Source organism: Diceros bicornis, chromosome 26 (genome assembly GCF_020826845.1).
Source record: "Diceros bicornis minor isolate mBicDic1 chromosome 26, mDicBic1.mat.cur, whole genome shotgun sequence".
Taxonomy (NCBI): Eukaryota; Metazoa; Chordata; class Mammalia; order Perissodactyla; family Rhinocerotidae; genus Diceros; species Diceros bicornis.
Window position 1 is genome coordinate 36,466,762 of NC_080765.1, and position 21,620 is coordinate 36,488,381.

Consider the following 21,620-nt stretch of genomic DNA (forward strand, 5'->3'; position numbering starts at 1 on the left):
AAACAGAGAGGCAAGCCATGTGCTGTAACCATACCACTGCTCCTAAGCCCTGTACCATGGCAGACATTGCTAATCAATCACAGCACCATTTCTCCACTGATCATGGACTCAGTCTCATAATTTTTCCCGACATAATCCCTCAGATCTCTACTATTGGGTAAATGGAATTGGCATTGTAATGAAACCTATATGCCATGCAAAAATTAAATGTAGTGGCTACAGCACACATTTGGGAGCAGACTGTCTAGGTGTGAATCCTGGCTTTGACACTTAGCAGCTGTGTGGCCATGGTCAAGGCATTGAGCCTCTAGGAAACTCAATTTTCTCCTACATGAAATAAGAATAAAAGTAGAACCTACCTCATAGAGTAGTTAGATGAGTTAATAAGTGTGCAAAGCCCATAGAACTATTTCTGACACATAATAAGCACTCTCTGCATGTTTATATCATTGATATAATTAAGTAAGGCAGCTCTGCATTACAGATAAAGAGACTGAGGTTCAGGGAGGTTGACTAACTTGCCCAAGTCATTCAGGTAGGAAGTAGAGTAGCTGGGAGTTGAATTCAGGTCTGTGGGCGTCACTGCTACACTGTCTACCCTGTGAGATAATCTGCATCCTGAATTCCCTCCCGTTGTGGTCAGTTTTCTTTGCATTTCCAGTCATCTGCGTGTGTTGGGCTGACCTGTAGAAGGCGGAGGGGACAAGGTGCCCTGCCAGAAAAGCCAGAATGTGGGGTTGGATGAGGGGTGTGTTGTGAGTGGGGGATGTTGAGAGAAGATTGGGGACTTGGGGGCCTGGCCTTTGATGAAAGAAGGCAGTTGCTTCTTATTCTTGGGGGGGATGGCAAGAAGCAGATGAGACAGAGTGCTGTGCTGGGTGTGTCAGGAGGGATGGGACACTTGAGAGCACATTTCCATAATCTTTCAGACCTTGTGGATACAAGTCCATGGATAACAGGTGAATCATTCACCCACCAGGCAAGTAGGACTTCCTAAATAAGCTATTCTCCTTCCCACCACTTCTGGCAAGTCTCTCTGTGTCTCTGCAGTAGATTGCAAAACTGCCCATACACTCCTCTCATCAAGCAGTGGGGCCCACTTATCTATCCTTTGAATCAGGGATGTCCATGCGATTTGTTTTGACCAGTAGAAAGTGGTAGAAGTGACAGCACCAGTGCTGAGCCCTGGCCTCCTTGCAGCTTCCTCGTGATATTTTTGGAAACTCCACCGCCATGTGAACAAGCCCAGGATAGCATCATGGATGATGAGAGACATATGGTTAGAGACCTGTGTTGCCCCTCCCACAGCCTGCCAACTGCCAACCACATGGGCGAAGCCATCCCCAGGCAGCCCCAACCAATCATCAGCTGATCTCAGACACACTCAGAAACCTCACTCAAGATCAGCTGAGCCAGCCCAGGGCCGAAGAACCATGCAGGTGAGCCCAGTCCAAATGCCTGACCCATAGAATGGTGAGTGAAATAAATGACTGTTGCCTCGAGCCACTAAGTTTTGGGATTATTTGTTACACAGCAATGGATAACCAATACACTGATCATGTAGGGATGGGTGGCAGAGCTCAATGAGCTAAAACACCTGGGAGAATCCAAGCTTTAGTTTTGAAAATTTTGATTTTTGCATCTCTGGCATCGTCAAGATTTTTCTGGATAAGGAGCACTTTTATTTTAGACTCCTATTTTCTCTCACCATTGATTCTTCAAATACGGGAGACTTTAGACCCAAAAGAAACCTGGACTCAAGGCTCTTCCAGCATGGCAGGAAAGGGAGCAGCGTGGATGGTTTGGCTCAGTGTTTTTCAGTCTATGATTAGCTACTTACAAGAGGTGACAGAGTGGGGGCAAGGAGCTGGAGTTCTGGAACCTACCCCTTACCCCCAGCCAACTTTAATCAGAGCAGCTCTACTTTTGTTTATATACACATTCACTTAAAAAATACATTTTTGTGTACTCACTTTCTTCCAGCCAAATACTTTTTAGAAACTCTGACTGCAGACCCTTAAATGATGATCATGTTTGTTCACTGACAGAAAGATTCCTTTGCTTTAAAAAAGTTTGAAATCCTCTGCAGTGTATAATATTTTCTCAGAGTCCTTTTCAGAAGGTGGAAGCATTTTCCTGGAAAGGTAATTTTGGCTTTAGTTAAGTCAGAGCCATCTGCATGTCTGCCAGGAGGTTGCCCTGGCTGGAGGAAGGCAACGGCTGGCTTTCTTGAGGTCTGGGTGGGTGGGGGCTGCAGGACAGAGATTTGAGAGGTCTGATTGGCTCACATGGTCACTCCAGGGCCCCCTCCACAGTCTGTCCTCGGAGGGTGGAGGGAGTCCTGCGCCCCAGCTCGTAGGCACCCCCCACCCCCAGCTGCTTCCTGGCACTGCTCCTCCTCCTCCTCCCCCCGCACACCCAGAGCATTCCTGCTGCCCGTCAGTGGCTGCAGCCAGATCTGAGCAGGCTTCCCTGCCAGCAGGGAGTTTGACTGCTTCATTTTTCCTTCTGCTCCATCACATTCTTCTGAATTCTCTCCAAGGCCTGGAGCTCAGTAGCCTGGCCAGAGAGGGAGACGTCCACCCTGCTGCCCCTTTCACTTTCTTTTCTCCCATCCTTTTAGTGATGGATGGTCTGTTTTCTCCATTGTTATTTCTTGGGTACCCTCACGCACAAGAGGCAGACACTGGACTTGGGTTCAGGAAATGGGGTTCAGGAGACCAGCTCTCTGGGCCTCTGTTCCCTCAACCAGGAAGAGGGGGATTTGGCCCCAGTCTCCCCAGACCAGTCATCTGGAGCCACCTGCGTTGTTGGGCCACAAACATCACATCTAGGTGGACCCTGCCCAAGATCTAGCCTGAGGTCTGCTCTCTCCTTGTTCAAAAGGAGATTAGCAAATGTCAGCCAGGTGTTTAAGGTAGAGTGACACCAAGCTGAGACTTCATTTTTCATAATAAGAAGGGCTGCAGAGAATTGAAAGGGAGATGAGTCTCCCATTTTGCGAATCTGTTTGCGTTTGCGTTACGCAAACGCCCTGTTTGCGTTCCACCTAAAATAATTACCTTCATAGGGACCTAAGGAGAAACTGGAATAGAGACCCTACAAGACCTGTTTAAGTTCTAAACTTATGTTATTATTTGATGTCTGTACTCCGTACTTCTTCTGAACCGCTTAAATCCCCCTTATTTTGCTTGGCGCTGTGTCCCTCCCAGGCCAATGCCACCGCAAGTGCTACATGAACTTGGGAGTTGGTTGTTGGAGAGTTCTAAAGCTTCCACATGAAATTCCTCTTCTCCCTCCTGTCCATATTTGCTCCTCTGACTTCTGTCTGATCCTAAGTCCATGTACATCAAAATACAAGCATATTTATGTTATAGCAAAAGGATTTCTTGAGATTAATTGCTCTTAGACCCTGCAGTGAACATGCAGAAGATGTTCAACAGCACCAAACAAATACTTGTAGGGTACTTACTTTGAGACTAGCACTGCTCTTGATGCTGGGGGAAGAGCAGTGGGGGGAAAAATGTTTCCTGCCCTCACAGAGCTGATGGGGAGGCAGACGACAAAGAAAGGAATCAGTTCTGGCGGTGGCTGGCAGAATAATGGCTCCCAAAGATGTCCATGTCCTAATCATCAGAACCCGTGATTATGTTACGTTACATGGCAAGTGGGAATTAAGGTAGCCGATGGAATGAAGATGGCTAACCAACTGCCCTTAAAACAGGAGATTACCCTGGATTATGCAAGTGAGCCGATATAATCATAAGGACCCTTAATTGCGGGCGAGGGAGGCAGAAATTCAGAGTCAGAGAGACAGCAAAATGAGAAATACTCGACCGGCCACTACTGACTTTGAAGATGGAAGAGATTCATGAGCCAGGGAGTGCAGGCAGCCTCTAAAAGCTGGAAAAGCAAGAAAATGGAATCTCTTCTAGAGCCCCTGGAATGGAACACCTTGATCTTAGCCCTGTGGGACACATTCTGGACTTCTGACCTCCAGAACTGTAAGATAATACGTTTATGTTGTTTAAGCCACTAAGTTTGTGGGGGTTTGTTACAGCAGCCACAGGAAACTCATGCAGATCATGGCTCTTCCCTCTCCAATTCAGTTGTCTCTTTTTTTTCTGCTTGTAAGAGCAGTGTCCTGGGGTCTTTAGAAGTCCCCTCCATTCCTGGGGAGAGACTGGTAGACGCGTCACTAATGGAAATAGGAAGCAAAACTCGCTGTGGCTTCTAAAAACCAAAAAACCACCCAAATCTCTCAAACAAAAAATGGACGCGATCTTAAGTGGCACTGGAATCTCATTTTCTTTCCCAGTGCCTCAGGCTCCCCCACTTAAGAGCCTTGCCATATGGCAGTGTTTTTCTGGGCTCCTATGATGCAGACAGCCATTTGACAAAAGCCACCCCACTGAGGATGCTGGAGGCTAGGGTGTGCTCTGACATCTGATTGAAAAGGTCTTGAACTAGAGCGTCTATAGCTATGCCTGGTGCCTGCAGCCTGGGGTGGGGAGTGGAACAGACGAGTGACCCGTGGGACTGGCCGTGGCATGGTACCAGCTGAAAAGGAAGAGGCTGGCATTCCTTTTAAAATGTTTAGATGTCCCTCTTGCTTTTTGTTTATTCATAAAGTAACATTTTACTACATTTTTATTGTGATGTATAACACATTCAGAAAAGTGAAAATAACCATACATGCACAGCTTAATGAAACATCACACAGCAAACACGTGGGGAACCATTATCTTGGCTAATGAAATAGAACATGTCGGGTATCCAGAAGCCCCCTTCTGCCTCTTCCCAATAATTACTCTCTCCTTCCTTCCCAAACAAAACCACTATTCTCTCCTCTTACATCTCCATTTTTGTTTTAATTTCAAAAATATCACCGTGAAAATTCAAGCAGTATCAAAGCTAAAAATGAGTGATTATGTGTAAGCGTTTCTTATTAGTAACTCCTCTCTATATTAAAATTATTATGAAATAGTTCAAGCATAATAGTGTATTTAATAATACAAGGGACCACGGGCGCCCACCACACTTTTTAAGAAATAAAACATAATCGATACAATTGAATCCTCATCTGTTCCTTTTCCTGCTCCATTCCCTGTTTCCCAAGTTTGGTATTTATTAACTTCAGGCATTTTGTTATATTTTTGCTATATATGTGTACCTAAATAATATATTTGTACCTAAATAATATATTTGTGTAGCTAGATAATATATCATCTGGTTTTGCATATTTTCACACCATATCATCCTGTGCATACTCGTTTTTGCTCAACACTATTTGAGATTCACCCAGGTTGGTATGTGGAGTTCTTGCTCATCCTTTTTTTTTTTTTTTTAAGATTTTATTTATTCATTTTTTTCCCCCCAAAGCCCCAGTAGATAGTTGCATGTCATAGGTTCACATCCTTCTAGTTGCTGTACGTGGGATTCGGCCTCGAGTTGGACGGAGAAGTGGTGCCTCGGGGCGCGCCCGGGATCCGAACCCGGGCCGCCAGCATCAGAGCGCGCGCACTTAACCGCCAAGCCACGGAGCCGGCCCGTTGCTCATCCATTTTAAAATGTCTTCTGCCTCTTTGGATTTAAGAAAAAAAATGAGAAGTTCTCTCCCATCTCTGCCCTTTCCCCAGTCACTGTCATCAGAGGTAAAGGCAGATAGGGGTTAGGCACATATAACTCCCCAGCTTTCTCCGTGCATGCATGTCTCCATATGCACATACCTACATACGTATGGAGTTTTAAATAGATAATTATAAAAAATTTGATCCTCACAGCGCATGTGAGTCCAAGCTCTGGATCTGAATGCCAGCTCCTTCACTTAGCAAGTCTGTGGCAGGTTATTTCATCTCTCCACATTCCATTTTACTCCTCTAAAAAATGTAATAATAAAAATACTATGTCAAAGTGTTGGTGAGCAGATTAACTGAGATGAAAAATATAAAGTGCTTATCTTAGTTTCTGGGCTGTAGTAAGTACTCGATAAATGTTAGCTATTACCGTTACATGTTGTTCTGTAATGTGCTTTTTCCATTTAATAATTTATCATGCCATCTTTCCATGTCTGTAAATACAGGAATATCTTATACTGGGAAAACACACACACACATGCATGTATATATGCACACATATGTACATAAATGCATGCACCCCTCCCCCCCCCCCAATACCTATTTACAAGCCAGAGGGCTGGTTTGGAAACTCCACACTCATGATCCCTTTCAACCTGTTATTGGTTACTTTGTGCAGCCCCACTTTTCCATCCTGTAACCAGAGGGCTAGGCGGGTTGGAATATTCGTCATATACTTCCAGAGTTCTTAGCCAGGAATGGCAACCTCAGTCCCTGCAGGTCTGTGGATAGAATATAAAGGACTAGTTAACTTGGAAGGGAAATTTTTTTTTCACTAACGTCTCACTGATTTTTAGCATTTCTTCCATTGTGAATGTAGGCAACAAACCACAATGGAATTAACAATTCCTGTGACTTTGTCCTCACTGGAAATCATAGATATTTTCATATCTCATTACAATTGTTACAGAATCCTCAAATATCCTTTAGGCTCATCACTTCTTTGAAATGACAGTAGGGGTTAGACCCACTGCTAGGTTTTTTTCTTAATGTGCTGATAAAGAGTAATGGGTATTGCATATATATTGCTACAAGTTTGTTTTAATATTTCTGTAACTACGGTTCAATGTAATTAGTTTCCTTTGTAATCCAATGCGTTCTATTTTATTCACTTAAAAATTATTATCCTGAGAAAGAGTCCATAGTCTTCATCAAATTGCTGAAGTGATCCCCACCACTAAAGAGATGAAGAACTCCTGGGTAGTAAATGGGAGCCTGGAGCCAAGAGGAAACATCTTGCCTTTGTCATTTACTTCTTATGTAACTTCAGGCAATTCCATTCTCTTTTTAGGACCTCAATATCCTCATCTGGAAAATAAGGGCATTGAACTTTCTAGATGTTGTATGTCTAGGATATTTTCCAGCTCAGGTAGACATGCTCTGTTTTCTAACTGACCAAATTTTGTAGATGTCATTGATATTTGCCACGCTTTTTGGCTGCTCAGAATCTGAAGTCCTTATGTTTGGGAGAATCTTCCAAATGATGAGGCATGGCTTGCCTCCATGCACAGAAGCTGAAAATGGGGGGCACCTGCTTGCCTAGTCTCCCTGGCAGCTGGGGCACAGACCCATCAAATGAATCATCAATGACTCTGCCAGTCAAATGTACCTGCCCTAACCTTTGAATCAGAAACTGGTGAAGAAGGAGGATTGTGCAGAATTTATTCTGGCAAAGAGAAGCAGCCATTTCCTCATTCTAGAGGCACCAGTAATTGCAGATCTAGTGGCAATGTTGGTGTCCAGCACTGGCAGAGCTGGGCTTACAAGCTGTGATGTCTTCACTGCCTGTTGAAGATTCTGTAAGCTACCCAACATCCTTTAAATGAAACTTCTTCCTTCTTAAAATAACCAGAGGTTTCCTTTTGCTTCTGATATGAATCTGGGCTTATGGGGTATCAGAAGGCATAAACCCCGTAGTTTTGGGAATCCATCTGTGAGATTTCAGACTCTGAGTTTCTCTCTCCTCTTCAAAAGTGCCATTCAGTGTGTGTGCATTTCCATAGCAAGTGAATGATGGAGAATCATAATGGCAAGACCCACAGTGTGGTACCCATTCTCCAAAATGGCATCCAATGACCCCACCTCCTGGTATTCACACCCATGGGTAATACTGTCCCACATTGTACCAGGGTTGGTCTGTGTGACCAAGAGCAAATAGCAGAAGTGATGAGATGTCGTTCTGATATAGGTTATAAAAGGTTGTGGCTTCCATCTTGGATGCTGTCTCCATCTCCCTCTCTCTTGGATCACTCATTCAAGGGGAAGCCAGCTGCCATGGTGTGAGCAGGCCTATGGAGCAGCCCATGTGGTGAGGAAATGAGGCCTGTGGCCAAAAGCCAGTGAAAAACTGAGGCCTGCCAACAAACATGTGAGTGAGCTTGGAAGTGGATTTTCTACCTCATTTGAATCTTGAGACAACCTCAGCCTGGCTGACAGTTTGACTGAAACTTAGTGAGAGATCCTGAGCCAGAACCACCCAGCTAAGCTGCTCCTAAATCCCTAACTCATAGAATATGTGTGAGATAATAAATGTTTGAGATTTAAGCTGTTAATTTTTTGTGGGGAGAGAGAAATAATTTGTTACACAGTAACAGATAACTAAGACAGGTTAAATAAAATGTTCTTGCTAGTTAGTGTGTGTAGCTCAGTGGATAGAAAGCATGATACAAGGATAGTTGGAGGCAACATGGTGAGTCTTTCCTCTGTTAAGCAGACAGTAGAATATATATCACACAAATGGATAATAGCCATTATATATAAAAAGTTCCTACAAATCAATATGATAAAGATCTGCTATCTAATAGAAAAATGGGTGTATGATCTTGATTAAGTCACTTCATCAGTTTCCTTATTTCTAAAATTGGGATAATCAAGTCCCTCTTTCACAAAGTTGTTGGAGTTATGCCTGGCACAGAGTAAGTACACATAAGTGTTTGTTACATAAACAATAAGTAATTTCCATAGAGAAATACTGCGTGATCTCAGTTACATGTGGAGTCTAAAATAGTCAAACTCAGAAGTAGAGAGTAGAATGGTGGTTACCTGGGGTGGGGTGGGGAGGTGGGGGAAACGGGGAGGTGTTGGTTAAAGGGTACAAAGTTTCAGTTATGTAGAATGAATAGGTTCTGGAGATCTAATGTCACAGCATGGTGATGATAGTTAACACTACTGTAGTTTATACTTGAAATTTGCGAAGAGGATAGATCGTAAATCTTTTCACTACACACACACACACACACAATGGTAACTATGTGGAGGTGATGGATATGTTAAAATTAGCTTGATTATGAGGTATATATACACATTGTGTATATATTCACAATGTATATATATGTCAAAACATCAAGTTGTACATTTTAAATACAGACAATTTTATATGTAAAAGATATCTCAATGAAGCTGTTTAAAAAAATATTAAATTGGTCTATTGAAAATAAAAAATAAAAAACCCCCAAATATTCAGAAAAATAGCTATAAAACAGCCAATAAGTTTATGAAAAGATGCTCTACCTCAGTAATGATCAGAGAAATGCTGAGTCCAACCATCTGTGCCTAGGACAGTGTCTGGCACATCATAAGTGCTCAATAAATATTTGTTGAATGAACGAGACTTAAAGGATGTGAGAGAGAGCGTCTACAGGGTGCACACGCGGTGAAAGAGATTCTGGGCAGAGGGAAGAGCGTGGTAAAAGGCCACAAGGAGGGAACATGCCTGGCTTGTTTGAGGAGAGTCGGGCATGTGGTGTGGCTGGAGCAAACTGAGCGAGGGAGACCGTCAAAGATGAGCCTAGGCAGGTCCCGGGGATGCGAACAGACTCGTCGGCCTTTGTAAGGATTTTTGGCTTTTACTCTGGGGGAAATGAAGAGCCAATGGAGGGTTCTGAGCAGAGGAGGGAGGTCACCTGACTTGCTCTGTCTGTTAAGCTGCAAATCGACTACGGGAGCAAAGGGAGGACTCAGGCCAGGTAGTTAGCAGTGGAGAGGGTGACAAGTGGTCAGATTTTAGATACGTTTTTGCAGGTAGAACCCGTGCCAGCTTCATGGGCACGTGACCTGTGATGTCACACCAGGTCCCTTGCTCAGAAAGACCCCGTGCTCAGTTCCGTGCTCCGCTGTCACCATCTTGAAATTCTTAATAACCTTTGGACAGGGGCCCTCCATTTTCATTTTGCACCGTACCCAGTCGTGGGTAGAATGGACAGGATTTGTCGACAGATTGGATGCGGGGTATGAAAGAGAGAGAGACAGAGAGAGAGGTGTCAGAGAAAATGCTGAGGTTTTTGGCCTCAGCAGTTGAGGCTGGAGTTGCCATTGAGTGAGGCCATGAAAACTGCAGGATGATCAGGATGAAGGGAAAGAGGGACGTGCAGAGCCAGGGACTTTTCTAGAACCTGGGGTCACTTGGGAACTATACTGGGGCCGTCTTTGGGGAGAATTTTCTCCCCACAGGTTTACAGCAGGGCTGTGTCCCCATCCCAGTCTGACTGTAGCCTGACTGGCATAACAGCAGCAGCAACAGCTGTGTCCTCCTTGGGGACAATGGTCTGACCTCAGAGGGACCGTGCCTGCAACTGACTTATTTTTGGAATTTCCCATTTCTCCTCAACAGCAACTGGAGTGTCTCGATGAAAAATTCTGTGGCTGGATGTGAATGGCTGAGTAAAACCTTTAATTAAGAGTTAAAGACTTTAATCTGCCTCTAACTTGGTTTTCTTCCTAAATTCTACAATTTTTAAAAGAAGAAGAAATTGAGAGAATACAAAATGCCATCCAATATGAAGCCATGAACATGTTGAGCCAAAACAATTGTGGTCTTGTTGGTGATGAAACTCTCCACTCTTCAGCTTGTTGCAGGAAAACGTGTTTCTTCTCCCCATCTGAACTGCGAATTTTTCTCCAAGCTTGCCGGTTTTGCTGACTCAGCATGGAATATAGTCCTTCTTCTCCACAATCACCCCCGCCCGCGTGTGCCTGTCTGGTCCACTTCTGTCCTCCTCTGCCCTCTTCCTCCCGGGTATCCCGGATGACCGTCTAACTAAAATGAGGCTTCACTTCTCTTTTTGGCCAGTGAAAAATGAGGGAAAAAAATATGCACACAGTTCTTTTTTCAAGATGCAATTGTCCAACAATTTGTTGGAAGGAGGCGGGCGCTTCTGACAGGAAGGAGGAGTGTTGCGCTAGAGATGCCAAGGGCTGATATGATTGAAAGGGAGAAAAAGCCCTTGAGTTTCTGGGATGTAAATAATTTAAGGTTTGGAAGTGCTCACCTTTGGACCCATTGGAACTTTGGGGACCTTGTGCAGTGGGGGAAAAGAAATTGCTGAGACAAGCGGGAGAGACGCGAGTTTACTGGCCTGGACTTGATTCGGGCCAGAGAAGCAGCTGACGAGCACCTATGGAGGAAACCAGCCAGTTCAGGGGGGGATTGGGGCCCCCCAGGCACACAGAGCTGGCTGTGGGTGGGGACATCCTCTCTCACGTGAGTTGAAAATTCTCCTTGCTACAAAAAGGATCGCAGAGGATGAAAGAAAAGGAGAAAAAATATAGAAAAAAGCAATATTTATTAATATTATTAGCATGTAGTTCTTACTACATACTAGGTAACCTTCTAGGTTAGTCGTTGGCAAGTGTTTTCCATAAAGGACTATATATTTTAGGCCTTGTGCCCATATGGTCTCTGTAAGAACTGCAACTACTCAACTCTGCTCCTGGAGTGTAAAAATAACCAGACAGGATGTGAGTGAATGAGCATGGCTGAGTTCCAATAAAACTTTATTTATGGACACTGAAATTCAAATTTCATTTTTTTATGTGTCATGAAATATTCTTCTGCTTTTGATTTTTTTCAACTCTTTAAAAATATAGAAACCATTGCTGGTGGTGCAAAAACAGGTGGCAGGCTGTATATGGCCCTTGGGTGATGATTTGCTGACCCCTGTTCTAGATACTTTGTATATGTTAATTCTTTTAATCCTCCCAACCCTGTAAGAGTCAATTTGAGAGACAAATTAACACAGAGAGGAAAAGTTATTGCCAATGGTTGCTGTCATGGGTTGAATTGTGTCCCCCTGCCAAATTCATATGTTGAAGTCTTAACACCCAGTACCTCCGAATGTGATTGTATTTGGAAATAGGGTTGTTGCGGATATAATTAGTTCAGATGACGTCATTAGGAAGGGTCCTAATCCGATATGACTGGTGTCCATATGAAAACGGGAAGTATGGACCCAGACATGCATGCAGGAAGTACTCCATGTGAAGAGGGAGGCAGAGATTGGGGTGATGCTTCAGTCAGCCAAGGAATGCCAGAGACTGCCAGATATCACTAGAAACCAGGCAAGACATGGAATGGATTTCTCTCTTACAGCCCCCAGAAGGAACCAGCTCGGCCATCGCACCTTGATTTTGGAACTTCAGAGCTGTGAGATGATAAATTTCTGTTGTTTGTAATCCACCCAGTTTGTGGCACTTTGTTATGGCAGCCCTAGCAAACAAAAAACGTTGCACAGCCAATGAGTGGCGTGGCTGGGGTTTAAAGACAGCTTGACTTCAGAGGCTGGGTACTTAACCACTGGGCTCTTCATTCTGACGATAGCTTTATAAAAGACAAAGTGTGGCTTTAGAGCCTGACAGAATCACGTCCAACTCCTGACTACAATTTCTATATGCTGTGTGACCTTGGGCAGGTTACTCAGTCTCTCTGAGCCTTGCTTTCCTCATCTGTAAAGCGGGGATTAGAGATACCCATTTCATAGGATATGTGAGGATGAAGATGATGTATAAATAAAAGATGATCTATAATACAAATAATGAAAAAGCTCATGGCACACAGTAGATGCTGCTAGTTATTTTTGTTACTTGCTGACATATGCTCAGACTTTTTGTTTCTTTTTTTCTATTTTTTTTTCCTGAGGAAGATTGGCCCTGAGCTAACATCTGTGCCCATCTTCCTCGATTTTGTATGTGGGTTGCCACCACAGCATGGCTTGATGAGTGGTGTGTAGGTCGGCATCTGGGATCTGAAACTGCGAACCCTGGGCTGCCCAAGTGGAGAGCAGGAACTTAACCACTATGCCACCAGGCTGGCCCCTGAAACTCATTTTTCATGTATGTACACATCTGGGATTGTTGTGTCTTATTGGTAAACGGGTCCCTTTATTGTTCTGTAACTGTTTGGTGCCCCTCCCCCAGGGGTAGAGGATATTTTTCTTCTGCCCTCTCTCCTGCTGCAGTGGGTCTCCACTTGTGCCCTTGTTTGCTGCCTCGCTCCCATCATCTTGAGGTTTTACTTCTGCTGGGGGGAAGGGTCTGGGTGAGGGCTTTTCCGTTTACCCAGCAGCACATTAGGATGTACCACTGAGGAAGGCTCTTTCCAGTATCCCTGTCTGCTTTTGGTCTTTCTCCCAAGCACCCACTGCAGGTCCACGGAGAAGAGGCTGAGTGTGTGCAAACTTCCCTTGTATCTGTGACTCTGAGGGGTTCTATAATCTTCTGCTAGCTCACACTTGGCATTTAGCAATTTGTTAAAAATTTTAGTTGAATTCATCTTAGCCACTTGTCTCTTCGTCTCATGCTCCACCACAGATGATCCTTGGAGGAGCCTGTCTTTCACTGGAGTTCGGGCTACTTGGTTGCCCTGTGACCTCGGCTTTTGGATGTATTTAAGAAAAGTTAGGATTTTGAGTTTATCTGAATTTTTCTTGTTGTTAGGGTGGGAGTGAAACTCCTTCCAGCTTTCTCCATCCTAGGTGGAAGTGAAACTCTACATGATTGATAATTTAATATCTTTTTTCCCCTAAAAATGTTCCCAATTGCAAATTCCCAATATAGAAGAGGTCACCTTAGCATTATACGAAAAGTAAAGTTGCTTTAATTAAAAATGGAAAGGATTTTAGTTTGGTAAATGCTAGGAAGACAGATTGGTGCTCTTATAGGATGCATAATTTAACAGTATTTTGCAAACCAGTTTTTATCCCAGAGAAAAATTTTTTGAGCTAACTTAATAAGCCACTGGAAAGCAGGTTTATGCAAAAAGACATGATATATTTTTCCCTGGCATGGTATAATTTATTTAACTGCAATTCTACCATAATCCTACAGCTTTAGCAAAAGGTATTGTCCTACTACGTGGTATCTGTCTGTCCTTTGCATTGGCAAATCCTCAGGTATAACTTTTTCCCTAGCACACTCTCTTTCAATGATTAAACCTCATGTTCAGTGTGTTGTAATTTCTAAAGGCATAAAGATCACAGGGAAAGAAAATTAACACTCAGGTAAGGCTCAGAATGGGTTAGGACATAGGAGTTACAGAGAAGAGCATATTGCTTAACAAGGATAAAAAAGAAGCTTCTACTTTATTCAGAATTGTTAACTAGAGTCAGGAGACATGGAGTGAAGACAATGTTTCTAGGAAAGGGTTTCTATTTCTGAGACTTCATGCCCACCCAGGTCTCAGTGATGGCACCAATGCCATTGATTAGTTAATTTATTTTTTTCTCAAAGAATGCTGGCTCTGGGAAATTTGAGTGGGCTGTACTGGAAGGAGCTCTCCAGGGTCACCAGTTCCATCATAGACTATGTGAATAGTGTCCCTGAGATGGTGCTGGGTTTAGACAAATCTGAGTTTTAATGCCAGCTTTTCTTCAGAGTGATCTTGGGCAAGTCACTTAACCTTTCTGACCCTCAGTTTACTCACTGGTGAAATGGGGCTAATAATCCTTATGTCTTAGTGTTGTTTGGTGGATGAAGTGATAAGACCTATAAAACAGGTGACACAAGGCCTGACACTTAGTAGGTGCTCCGTCAGTGTGTGTTCATTTCTCCTTCTTGCCTTCTTCAGAGCTGTGCAACGAAGGGGACATGAACTTGGCAGTCCACCAAACCCCATCCCCTAGGATCTTGATTTTATGAAAATACACAATTTTACATTTGCAATTTTAGGAACCTGGAGGCCTTTTTGTTGAATGGGTTGAATTTTGCATGAAGGTAATTTGGTTGTATGGGGTGTGACTTTATAAAATTTTAATAATTGTTTCTGTTTTGCAACTTAGAGGTCAGAGCAGTTCTTCCGTTGGCTCATTCGTGTGGCTGAATCTATGCCTCAGTGAAGATGGTGTAACTAGGGTCAGGGGTTACAAAGGGCTTGAGTCTCTTGCACTGACAGTTTATTAAATTAGCTAAGGTTGTCTGGGTCAGACTGACCTTGGTTTGAATCATGGCTTTGCCCATTCCTGGTTGTAGGATCCAAAGCAAATTCACTTTCCTTTCTACGTCTCAGTTTACATGGTGACAAAATGGAGGAGAAATGCAATACCTACTTCGTAGGGTTGTGATATTCAATGAGATCATGCACTTAAAATGTTTCTATAAACAATTTATTGAATATTTACCATTTTCTGGCTCTGGGCTAAGCACCTTATATGGATTACATAGTTTAATGCCATTAAAACTCTGTAACGTAGGTGATATTATTCCCATTTAGCAGTGGAGGAGGCTGAGCTATGGAGAAGTAAGTCACTCAACATAGCCAGGATGTGGCAGTGATGGGATGTGAACCCAGGTCCATGCTCTTAACCCCCTTACTAGACTCCTTTCCATTAAAATTTGGTTTCTGCTTCTCCCCAAACCACTGTGGAATTTTAGAAATAAGTTTTGGTATTTGGTGGCATATTGGTAGATTGCATGCCTAATATTGCCTTCTGAGAACATGTTTTGGAGTTTTTCAGCTACTCTCAGAGTGGTAAAAGCAGCAGAAGATATTTTGGGGGGCAGCTTCCCAATATGGTACCTCCCTGGTATCTTAGGCATTTGAAACCTTAGGTTTGTAAGTTCTACTCATCATTGGGACAAGGACTCTGGGAGCTGAGCAGACTGTGGGCAGAAAATGGTGCCATGCTTCCCACAGACCAGAGGAAAGGTTGATTTTTCAGGAGAGCACCCCTGTTTGAGGCCTATCTCTTTAAAATCTCTTCATTCTTTAGATCAAGCTTGATAAATGGAGGGATGTGCCCTAGATGGAAAAATAACATCCTGTGCTGAACCACAAGCTTCTGCACTTGCCATATAGTCTACCAAGAAGAGAAAATGTTTTGTCCTATTTTTTCTTACCCTTTTCCATCAGGTCCTAATTAACACATAGCTGGAACTATGAAGTACAATGGACAGGTATTCCTTCAGCCTCCAAAGGACTGTTTCCTAGAGAAGGTATCTTGGGAGGGATTTATCTGCATGGGAATGATTCCAGGAGTTGTAATCTACAAATGTGTTTTTGACAGTCTCCAGATTTTCTCCAAAACTGTCTTAATGAGTGGGAGTACTCAGATTCAACATGTTGAGTATTGAATACAATGATAGCACCTGATCCACAGTTAGAAAGGTAATTTTTTTTCCCAGACAGAATCATTTATAGTCTTTCTTGAGTCCCATTTTGACCTATGTTACCCATGTTACACAGCTAGATTAATGATGCAAAGGTAACATCAGAATTTCTCTACATGAAATTCCCTTCTTTGTAAGAAAATTGAGTTGATGACTAAGACTGTAACCATCTTAAATAATTGATTCACATACAAAGGAATGTCATAGAGCCCTCTCAGAGAAATGGACCTCCCAGGATAAAGCACCAAATCCTTACTGCTTGTCCTTAATATATACTCCTGACTCTTACAGACTGTCGGTGATAGATGAGCAGAAATAATAACATCTTCTTGCAGTCTTCTCAAATTCATAGCCATAAACACGATGATCTGTTTGTTGCAAACATATTTTAATCCAACCATTTACATACACCCTCTAGAATATTTACAACTCTGAAAAATTGATATCATTTACTCCACTTTATAAATTAGAAAAAGGAGACTCAGAAGATTTAAGTAAGTTGCTTAATATCATGCAGCTAGTATGTTGTGGAGGCAGGATTTGGACTCAGTCTCAATTACTTCAAAGCTTCTGCCCATCCTATTACCCTATAGCCACTAGAGGGTATCATGAAGGAAACGATTCAGTTCCTTTTTTTCAATACCTTGCAGATAGTTAAGGATCTGAGACATAACCATCATAACAAAGGCTAAATTCACTGAGAAATTTCTGTATGTCAGGGACTCTGCTAGGGTCTTATATATATTTTCTCATTTAATTCTCTCAACAACCCCATGAAGCACATAGTACTACTATCCCAAATTTACAGGTGACATTAAGTAGCTTCCTTTATATGGTGAATCTGAGCTTCAAACCCAGTCTGACTCCTGAGTCCATTCTTTTAACTACCTTTGCTTCCCAAGACTGCTGATCTGGGACACAAATTGTTCAGAAAACATTTTAGCTGAAGTTGGGCTAAGTAAGGGGTCAGGTCACATGAATAGAGTCGATGGTAGCTGCAGTTAGGGAGTTAAGGGTGAAGGCAATGATTGGTGGTAAGTTGCCCATGGCTGCAGAAGTTTCAGAACCATGGACAGCTACCCAGAGAGTTGTTTTTACGGTTTGTGAGGTAAAGCCGTTATCCTCACACAAGGTTAACGTCATCTATTCACTGTCTTTATTATTAATTGACCTTCATTCCTTTCCTGCTTGGCTTATCTCCTCAGAATTCATGGAATTATTTTCAATATCCTCAAGAGCTCTTGATGTCTGTAGTTGATGTGAGCAATTATTTGGAGCTTTCATAGATATATAGAATATCCAGCAAGGTGGTTGAGGAATGAGTGGAGGTTGGAGGGAGTGGCAGGAGAGGAAGGGAGAATTCCCAGCCTTCTTAATCAATTGGTTTGCCCACCAACAACCCATTTTCCTCTAAATCAGGGTAAGGTTAGAACTAGGGCCCAGGTCCTGATGATAAATGTGAATAGTTAAAACAATTCAGGGCCGGCCCCGTGGCTTAGCGGTTGGGTGTGGGCGCTCCGCTGCCGGCGGCCCGGGTTCGGATCCCGTGCGCGTGCCGGCGCGCCGCTTCTCCGGCCGTGCTGGGGCCGCGTCCCACGTACAGCAACTGGAAGGATGTGCAGCTGTGACATACGGCTATCTGCTGGGGCTTTGGGGGGAAAATAAATAAATAAATAAAATCTTAAAAAAAAAAAAACAATTCAGTTGAAGAATACAGGCCATATCACAAGGAAGTTCATGATTAACTGCCAAATGGAAGGTACAGTCAAATGCCACTGGAGGGTGAAATCATTCTAAGCTAGAGTGGTCTCAGTAGACAATTGAAGGATGTATTTGGATACACGGAGATAAGGAGAGGGGTATTTCAGAGAAAAGTAAAGAGCACGTAGAAAATTACAGAGGTAGGAAGCTATAAAATGTCTAGTGGAGAATAAACAGGCTGATTATTTTTTTCTGGAGACTCATATTATTGTGTGATTAAATATGATTCTTATTTTTATGTATATATGAAAAATTTCATCAGAATGAAGAAACATCAGATATGCTTTCAAGCCAATGGGGTGCTGATGTGGATACAGAAGGGCTCATGCACCTCTTTAGCCAGACAGCTCTATTAACATTGGATTTCTGCTACAATTATAAAACATATTGGAGACAAGCTGTGCAGTAAAATTTCTTACCAAGCAACTAGGGGGCCCAGAGAAGCTGATTTGTCATTTGCAGGAGACAAATGACAATGATCCCCTGAGATGTAATGTGCAGAAAAAATACAATCTTATTATGAGACTGTCATTGTAAAGGTTTCTTTTGGTTCCCAGCTCAGACAGAGGAGGGAGACAAGGTACCATGTTAACAACAGGACTGAGATTTCACCCAGAGTACAGAAAGATCAGCAGATCTCTGCCATTACTGAAAAACAAACCTTTGCGGTTGAATCAAATTAAATGCTTTAGGGAAAAATGTTTTGATGTTCAAGAAAAGGAGTACAGCTTAACAACTGAAGTTCCACTTCTGCTGGACCTGGGGAGCTTTGATGATGATGTTTAATTTGCACATTCTTTGAAGAGATGACTATTTCCTTTGTGCAGTGGAGAGGGTTCCCAAGTGGAATTCTGGAGTTCTGACCATTTTTAGAGATCCACTGGCTAATAAGGGACATAGTCCTTAATTTTAATGAGGAAAAAGAAGAATATGTTTTACTTTGGCTTTGTGTGCTGTGTGATGGGAGATAGAAGGTTATGTCCATTCAATTCATGCCATTGGGAAATGTGTGTGAGTATATCTGTGCACATGAATATGCAGACTTTGGTAACTAGCACAGTGACTATTAAGACATCCACCAAGCAGTCATCCAGATTCTTTCATGCCTGATGCCTTTGACTCAGTAAGGCACCAGCACGGTGAATGCGGAAGGATAGGAGCTTTGGTGTTGGAGAGATTTAGGTTCAAGTCCCATCTCAAACACTTTCTAACAGGGTGACCTTGGACCAGTTACTTAGCCTGTCTGAGCCTCATTTTTCTCATCTGTGCAATGGGGATACTAATACTCTCTGCAAAAACACTTAGAATAGTGCCTGACATAAATTAAGTGCGCTACAAATGTCCATCACACATTCCTATATTATGATCAAAAGCAGTTATTTTATTGCTTCCTTGGTGAGGTTGAAACTTCTTGTTTTTGTCTTCCAATATCTTTTCCCTCCTCTTCTGTTAACACCACTTTGATTTTACTTTGAATAAACCACCTATCTCCCCTCTTCAATCCATGTGGTTTGGGTGGAGAGCTTTTCTTACTGAAGAGGTGGACACACCATCATCAATCATGGTATCCATTTTCCTGCCCACATGATTGAGTCAAAGATGGACATGTGACCCAAGATGGGCCAATGAGACTCAATCCCAGTACTTTTCTGTTTTTTTCTGGAAGGAGAAACTATTCCTCTGGCGGTTGTTAAGAATGTATTAGATGGCCCCTCAAAAAGTTAAACATAGCATGACAACATGGCCCATCATTTCACTCCGAGGTAAATACCAAAAAGAATTAAACAGATGTTCAAATAAGAGCTTATATGTGAATGTTCATAGCAGCATTATTCATAATAGCCAAAAGGGGAAAACAACTCAAATGTCCGTCAACTGACGAATGGAAAAACAAAATGGGTAAAAAAAAAAAAAATCCATGTAATGGAATATTATCCAACCATAAAAAGGAATGAAGTACTGATATACACTACACTGTGGATAAACATTAAAAATATTATTTAGTGATAGCTTTGGAGGTACCCACCTCCTGCTGAGAACAACTCTAATAATATTCTTAAAACAATGGAAGGAAAATACCTCCAGGGCCAGGCAGCTCCACTCTCCCCACAGAAAGAAAGGCAGGATGTCCTTTGGATCCCAGCCTCCATTGTTCTCATCTCATAAGCTTGTTGAATAAGACCCAGGTCAATGCTGCTTTCTCCAGGAAGACTTCAAAGTTGAACTTAGTCATTCCTTGCCTTAGGGAGAAATATTTTTATTTTTGCAAATGTCTGTTTCCCCTATAAGATAGGGGGCTTTTGGAGGTCTCAACCATGTCTTGTTCTTATTTCTATCCCTCCCCTGTAGTGCCTACTGCTGTGCCTGGAACATAGTGTTTGCTCAGTGAACACCTAATTTGAAGTGAGAATTGGTCATAATCGTGCATGAGAGGTACACATAACTGTGTTTTAGATCTAGTTTTGTTTAGCACTTACCATGAGTCTTTAAAGTATGTACTTTATGTAAAGTGTAGCCATATGTATATCTACCTACACCTACATCTACACCTACATTTACATCTACACCTACATTTACATCTATATCTACACCTACACTTACATATACACCTACACCTACATCTACATCTACAATTATATCTACACCTACACCTACATCTCTTCCTATACCTACATCTACCCCTATACCTACAACTACATCTACACCTATACCTACACCTACACCTACGTCTACATCTACACCTACACCTACATCTACACCTAAATCTACATCTGCACCTACATCTGCATCTACACCTACATCCGCATCCACATTCATGTCTATATCTATGTCTACGTCTATGTCTGAGTGATACTACCCGAGGGAAACTGAAATCCTTCGTTGTTGATGAAACCCACTCTACCACTGAACTTGGGCCCCGAGTTCAAAAATCACTGAATATACTATCCTGTATGTCCCAGCCACCATTAAACTATTGTAATACCTCCTGCAGTGGAAACCTCCATCTTTGTCTTCAACTCTAATGAAAATAACAACAATAGCAACAATAAAATAAAAGCTAGTATCAGTTGCCAGTTCTTGAGTATTTGCTCTGAGCCAGGATCCCTAAGTTTTTCACCTACATAATTTTGTTCAACCAACACAACAGCCCTTTGAGCCAGGGTCTGTGATTACCTTCATTCTACTGATGCACCGAGGCTGAGGAAGGTTCAGCCACTTGCCCAAGGTCACACATTCCAGTTGAAGGCAGAAACGGGATTCAAACTCGTCCTACCTCCAACCCCCACATTCCTGTCCTGTGCTCTCCACATGGCAACCATTTCCAATTTCACTTTTTCTCTGCCCTCCTTTTATCCTACCCTCTTTCCCTGATCCTGTGGCAACTGCCAGATGGAAAATTCTGCTCTAGCTGGACAATTGCCTTCCCTCTCACCTCCTACCCCTCCCTCTGAGAACTGAGGGTCCTGAGAACAAGCATTTGAGGAGTCTGCATCCTGTTGGCACATCCTCTCTTCGAGTGTGTCTCTCCCATTTCATGTTCTAAAAGGGGCTCCGTTTTGGGCAGTTCTGATTGGTAACTTCATGAACCCCGAGAGGGTAGAAGTGGTCATTTATTCTTGTCTTTGTCACTACCCATTATGCCTGGAGATGTGCATGCATTCTCCCACTATGTGGAGAATGACATAGGAGGTGACATATATGGGACAAAATCTTGCTTCCTTTTGGGATCCATTGCCTGGCACCACCATCTGTAATCATTTTGGTAGTCTCAAATACATAGGACCATTTCCCTCTAGAAAGCAGGCTCAGGGGGACACTGTCCTCACATTTCTGAGCCCTTAGGTG